The sequence below is a fragment of the Lipotes vexillifer genome, unplaced genomic scaffold (assembly GCF_000442215.2).
Source record: "Lipotes vexillifer unplaced genomic scaffold, Lipotes_vexillifer_v1.1 scaffold444, whole genome shotgun sequence".
In the NCBI taxonomy this organism is placed as follows: Eukaryota; Metazoa; Chordata; class Mammalia; order Artiodactyla; family Lipotidae; genus Lipotes; species Lipotes vexillifer.
Genome location: NW_006793488.1, coordinates 3,328,570 through 3,336,096, shown reverse-complemented (window position 1 = coordinate 3,336,096; position 7,527 = coordinate 3,328,570).

Sequence of the window (7,527 nt, the reverse complement as noted above, 5' to 3'; positions counted from 1 at the left end):
CCAGGTAATTTCTGAGAAATAAGCATGCAATTATGAAGGTATTGAATTCTCTAATGTGACGTCATAAACATGGCAATAGAATTCTAACTCACATTGTAGAGATATTTACAGGAAAGATAAAAATGCTTTTCAGAAAAAAGTATCTATTATTTGAAATGCTCGGTACTAAGGCTTTTCAGAACCTTCCTTGGAGGGGGGCTGAAGGGTGAAAAGGGGCTTTGGAGGCAACCAAATGCCCTTTAAAAGGACACTCCCTCCTTGTGCTACTTATTTTCTCTCATTTATTGATTTAACAACTATTACTTGAGCACCTACACTCTGTAAGGCATATTTTTCCTGACACTGGCGAGACAGGGATGGGCAAAACCTACAAAGTTCTTGCCTTTATAGAGCTTATATTCTAGTGGGGAAGACAGACAATAATCAAAGAAGTAAAATAAATATAAATTATAATAGGCAGTAAAAATGAGAAGAGGGTACTATTTAGATATCACTGAGGAGGGACACTTTGAGCAGACACCTGAATATTACAGTAAAAATTTTAAATATTTTTTTCACAAACTATCAAATTCACCTGAGTGGCTTAATAAGTTGTGGCAGCCCAACTGGTTTGCCATTGGTGAAGGAAGTATTCAAGTATGAGCCTTCTAGATCTTAAATCCACCAACTTACCACATGATTATGCAGAATAATTTTCCATTTTGCTATGGCGTGGTAATGGTTGCGCTTAAACCACCGTGGCTCAGATGATACCCTTGGACTCAGGTGACCATTTCATTGGAAGATTTGATTGTAACTCAGATTGTTTCATTCAACTTAAGAGTAGTTTTTCATTTCATTTGATTTGGGAGAAATATTAGTCAGCCAAGTTCCGGGCGCTTATGATAGTATTTGTAAGTTGAGAAAATGAAAAAGGCTATTTTTTTCAAGCATGTTTGGAGCATATATCTTAGAACTCTGAAGTCAGAATATTAGGCAGCTAAGTTGGACCTTTTGAATTAAACGTCTAAATATTATGCATTCCATAGTCTGTTTAAATGACAGAGAAGTGAAGGATGGCTTAAACTCCAAAAGAAGAAAAATTAGAGATAAGGTGTGAAAAGTATAATGTGAAAGTCTGAAAACACACATCTATTTATCTATCTATCTATCTTTCTATCTATCTATTTATCCATCTATCCCCACATACACTAACACACATAAATATGTACACACATATTTGTAACATATTCATTCATTCATTATGCATATACTCTATATATGCTATGCTGTTATAGACAAATGACGTATCACTGAATAAAAAAATCCTTGCTCTCATAAAGTTTACATTAGAGCAGGAAGAAATAGTAATCAACGGACATAATCAACAAATACATTATTTAGCATATTAAGTGAGATATGTAATGGAAAAAGGAAAAGTGGAACAAGAAAGGAAACTTAGAAGTGCCAGTATAAACGAGGGGGGTACATTTTCAAACAAGGTGGAAAGGGTAGTGAAGGATGTCTGAATGCGAGTTATGCAACTAAAAATATTGACTATGCTGCAATTTTATGTGATAGTGGTATGCATTTATATATATAATATATTTATATTCCAGATTGACATATACATAATACATATATTCACCAACATTTATATTGAAAAAATGTCTTCTTTAAGCACTTAAATGTTCTCTTTAATCTCTTTTACATTTTTAGAAATAAAATATTCCTGATATTCACTTGAAGACACCCAATATTAACTTCTCAAAGATAAATGGAATAAAATATACATAAATAGTGTGCAAATTCTTCCCCAAACATGGCTTTTGTTGCTTAGTTGTAAAGGATAAGTTCATTTTTCTACACACAAATGGGAAAGCCCTCGTGATGGATGATATGTATCTGCCTTTGGAATTCAGATGTTGCAAACCTGCCTTTGGAGACAGTAGTCTATGTGGCTGCCTGCCAAGCAGAAGAAGACACGTGTAACTATTTTCAAAGCCATTTTATTGGATTCTAGTTTCCTTCACTGCCTCTGTGTATAAGATAAATGTAAAGGGTAGAAATGTAGAAATATAGCAACAAGCTGGTATAGTAAGTCTAAAACATACATGACTAAACAGTGTTTATACTAAGATTGAGTCAAATAAATTAATATTTTATCTTTGGTTTGAGGTTTTTAATCTTAGAGTTTACTTTTCCTCATAGCCTCCTTTATGTTGGGTAACTATTGTTTGTGTTGATGATATAACACATGCTGACACCAAATATCAATTCTAGGTAAATCCAATTAAGCCCAGAAGCAAAACAGCTTTATTAGCAGTCCTTGAATAAATGATTTTTCTTCCATTTACTTTGTTTTTTGCAAATGAGCCTTTTAATATAAAAAAATTTAAGCTATCAGCGTCCCCATTCCTTATTAATAGCAGAAGCCTAAAATGAATTCCTTAAAAGTAAGGGTTGAAGCTTCCTTTTTATGTTACTAATATGAATGTTATAATTAAAGCTATAAATAAATATGCTTATATTGCATACGGACTTCCTGTTTGTGAAAGGGGGCTATCAGAAACATATTTAGAGTGGTATCACAGTAAAGTATTTCCCTCTAAAGGCTAAGAAGCTATGTTATTTTTGCCTGTTTAGGGTCCTTTGCTTTCCTTCTCCATCCAGAAAAATAAAGCTAATAAATAAAATATTAAAAATTTAGCTAGTTGGGTATTCAAGATAATGGATTTGTTGCTATTAAATAAAAGTCCAAGGTAGAGACCTCCATGAGCAGAGAGGTATTTAGTCTCTTTCATTAAGAGCCGTGAATAGGTATCTCATTACTTTTTTAAATGTTTTGATGAAATGTTTTATTATTATGATGTCCTTAACAGCATGATAAAGTTGTATATGTGGTATGCAAAAAAGAAAGCAAAATGTAAATTACAGCTTTAGCTCACTGATTGGTTTTTTAAAATCTCAGTAGGTTCCATTTGTTTAAAATATGATTGATGAAAGTTCTTAATTTAACTTATAACTAGGATCTTTATTTGCATCTTCTTTTCTGGTATGGATAAAAGAAAATATTCTTAAAGGGAAAAAAAGACACTGCTTACTCTGAAGAATGGCTTTATTCTCCCCTCAGGATCCTCATGTCTCTGTGTCCACCACTTTAAATTATTATGTCATAAACCTCACCTGATCATATCAGGCCTCACATTGAAAAGCCCACCTTGGACCAAACCCCCCAAAACTCATGAAATTTGTGCCCTGCCTCACTAGAGACACTATTAAAACTCTGGCAATATAGTGATTTACCTTTTTGAAGTCAGAATTTTTTTTAACTATGAAACTCTTTCTCTACCGAATGGAAATGCCCACCCTCAAATACACTGGATGTGCCACTGAAAAAGGAGTAAGATGCAATCTTTTTTTAAAAACTTTATTTTTTAGAGTAGTTTTATGTTCACAGCAATATTGAGCAGAAGTTAGAGATTTCCCATACACCCCCCAACACACACACAGACACAACCTCCATCTACCGCCCCCCGATTAGTTACAATCGATGAACCTACATTGACATGCCCCAGTCACTCAAACTCTATGCATCACTTTATAGTACAAATTTACTGTTGTACATTCTATGAGTTTGGACAAATGTGTAATAGCATATATCCATCATTATGGTATCATACAGAGTATTTTTAGTGCCCTAGAAATCCTCTGTGTTCCACCTACTCATCTTTTCCCCACCCCAAGGCCTGGCAACCATCAATCCTCTTACTGTTGCCATAATTTTGCCTTTTGCAGAATGTCATATGGGTGGAATCATACAGTCCGTACTTTTTTCAGATTAGTTTCTTTATCTTAGCAATACACATTTAAGTTTCCTCCATGTCTCTTCATCACTTGATAGCTCATTTCTTTTTAGCACTGAATAATATTCCATTATTTGGATGCACCACAGTTTATTTACCCATCCTACTACTGAAGGATATCTTGGTTGCTTCCAGGTTTTGGAATTATGAATTAAGCTTCTATGAACATCTGTGTGCAGCTTTTTGTGTGAATATATTTTCAGCGCCTTTGAGCAAATACCAAGGAGCATGGTTGCTGAATTGTGTGTGGTAAGAGTAAGTATGTTTAGTTTTGTAAGAAAGTACCAAACTCTCTGCCAAAGCGGCTGTACCATTTTGCACTCCCACCAGCAATGAATGAGAGTTACTGTTGCTCTACATCCTAGCCAGCATTGGGTGTTGTCAGTGTTTTGGATTTTAGCCATCTAATAAGTGTGCAGTTGTCAGGATACAATTTTAGAAAGCTTTTTAGATATCCATTATTAGATTATGAGAGTACCAAAAAAAAATTACAGGTTTCATTATTAACCTTATAAAATATTAGGTAATTAATTTTAGAATAAATCAGACAAGCATCTGGAAAAGAATGCAACCACATATAGGTCCATTTGACGCTTAGTAGTGAGTTTACTATTATTTGGTTAAATAGAAAATAAATCATAATTAAAATCTAATTAAGTTGAATCATCAGTAGATAGTATTCTAGAAATACTTTTTAAAATGTTTTTTTATTCCACTAGAGGAGGAGGGGAAATAAAACTTGCTTTAAAGGTATTTAGGAATGAGGTATAATCAACCAACCATTCCCTACTACAAGTTAAATTATGTTTTCTTGATAGGTCCCTCCCACAAGCAATAGTGCTGGGTATTTTTTCTGTTTTTTGGTTTTGTTTTGTTTTGTTTCTGTTTCACTTTACTTCATTTATAGGAATTCTCACATTGATAGCTAAGGCAGAGATTTTAAAAATCAGCATTTTCATGCCAAACAGTAAAAATTTTTAAACGTTTTGCATAGTTTTAAAATATACTGTATTCTCAAACCATTTCCAAGATAAAAGACACTTTTGCAGAGAGAAAGTGATTATCTAATTTGGCAAGACATAGAAATTTCCAGCTGAGGCACATTAAAACATTTTTACAATTGCCTCAAAGGCAGAAAATTTTCACCATTCCTTTGACTATAAAAATCTGTCTCTACTGAACAGAAATGACCAGTTTTCCTGTAAAAATGTTAGAGTACATACATAAATAGTTTTTGTCCATCCAAAGGCTTTATGAAATATCTTCTACCCACTTCTACAATTTAAGTCTAATGTTGATTTTCTTTATAATTATTATTTAGTTTTTTAAAGTTTTACTTGTAAATTAATTAAAACATGACCTTTAATTATACTATTTTTAAAATGAAATAAGTTACAAATAGTATGCACTCAACAAACTGAATTATCCTTTTTGACAGTGCACTTAGTTTCAGGTAACTTTCACATGAAACCAAATATATAAGAATGCCTATGACAAGACAGGAAATTTCACATGGAGCTGAAACATATAACAAGAGAGTCAAATGGGAATGCGAGAAATAAAAATAAAATATTAAAAATGTAAGAATCTCTCTTACAGGTTTGCTAATAAGCTGGACAGGGCAAAGGAAAGATTCAGTGAAAGTACAAATAGATCAAGAGAAAATATCCAAAATGATGTAAAAAAAGAAAAAGAAATGTGAAATAAAAATATAAAGATGAAAGTGAAATAAAAACATATTCATAAAAGTGAAATGAAAATATAGTTTCCCCAAGTGCTCTGGGACAATAGCAAATGGTCTAACATGCAAATATTTGGAGTTTCAGGATTGGAGGAGTCAAAACACATGACTGGTATTTCTGGTTTCAGTTCTAACATATAAAAAGCTTGGAAGGCACTATTCCTGTCCTTACAACAAGAAAAGCCTGGAGTAACTAAAAATCACCAACTTTTCTTAGATCCATCAGAGAACTAAAAACAAACAGGGAAAACTGCCATCCCCAAATCAGGAAAGACAGGTGAAGCAGGAGCATCACAGCCAAGATAAGCTTACCTGGAAGAGAAATCACTGGAGTTATAAACAGGTTGAAACAGTTTTATGGTAATTTTTATGAATTATTAGGGACTGAGTTTGGATTCACTTGAGAGTGAGAAATTCCTGGTGGCTGCAGTTTTAGGGGGAGTCCTAAACTCTTGTGGTTTTGACCTCAAAGAACTCCACCAAATTCTCACATTAAGAGCCAAGAAAAATGGCTTTGGCAGGAGGAGGAAAAGTAAACTTTGTGAACTATGCCCAGAGTGTTCTCCATAGCAAAGATCTACTTGCCAGGGAACATGTCCTTACCTGGACCATATTCCACATGGAGGAAAGGCGCTTTGTGATTCCAGTTTCCTCCCTCCTTCTTGTCTCACCTAAGGGAAGAATAGCTAAGGGAGGAATGAGTGATGGTCACAGCCCAGGGACACAGGTCCCCTAAAAGACTGAGGTTTGGTCATCAGGTTATAGAATGCCCTCTCTCTGCAATGCCTTGCCACCACACCATCAGGGCTTCAGTATAATAACAGGGCATTGCAATGGGAAGAGCTGTAAGACAGCCCTGATCTGAGTGGGAGTACTTAGAGCTTTTTCAAGGCAGCGGGAAAGACAACAGGATACTAGCAGACTCTGAAGCATTCATTAAACACAGCCCAACTCCCATAAAACCTCACGCTCAAGCCCTATTTTCCTCAGTTCCTATTACTTGATGAATTATTTCTGACTTTAAATGAAGATTACCAGGCATGTTAAAGGTAAGAAAAAACGTGCTGAAGAGACAAGGCAAGGATCAGAACCAAACTCTATTTTGACACATATTTTGAATTATCAGAGAAGGAATTTAAAAGAACTATGATTAGTATATTAAGGTTGCTAATGGGAAAAGTGGAAAACAAGCATAAACAGATGGGTAATGTAGTCAGAAGCAGTAAAACCTATGAGAATCGAAAGGCAGCGCTGGAAACGAAACCACTCTGAAGGAAGAAGGATGTCTTCAGTGAGCTCCTCTGCAGACTGGACATGGCTGAGGAAAGAACCAGTGAACTTGAACATAGGTCAGTAGAAACTTTACACATGGAAATGCAAAGAAGAAATAAAATGGAAAAGGAAGAAAACAGAATATAACAGGAAAAAATGGGAAAATTTCAAAAGATGTAATATATGTATAATTTGAATTCTAGAAAGAGAGGAAAGATAGGAGACCAGAAAAAATATTTGAAGTCATGATGGCCAAGAATTGTCCAAAATTACCAACAGACACCAAAGCACAGATCCAGGAAGGTCAGCAAGCAACCAACAGACTAAATACCAAAAACCACATCTAGACATATCATATTCAAATTATAAAGAACAAAAGACAAAGAGAAAATTGTGAAAGAAGCCCAGGGTTGGGGATGAAACACCTTTTACCTATAGAGGGATAAATCAACACCAACAGCAGCAGCAACAACAACAAAAATACAACACACTTCTTCTCAGAAGCCATGCAAGCAAGAAGAGAGTGGAGTGAAATATTTAAGATGTTAAAAGGAAAAAAAAAAAAACCACATAAATCTAGATTTCTATATCCAGCAAAATTATCCTTCAAAATGAAGGAGAAATAAAGTCTTTCTCAGATAAATAAAACCTGGAGGAATTCAGCAGCAG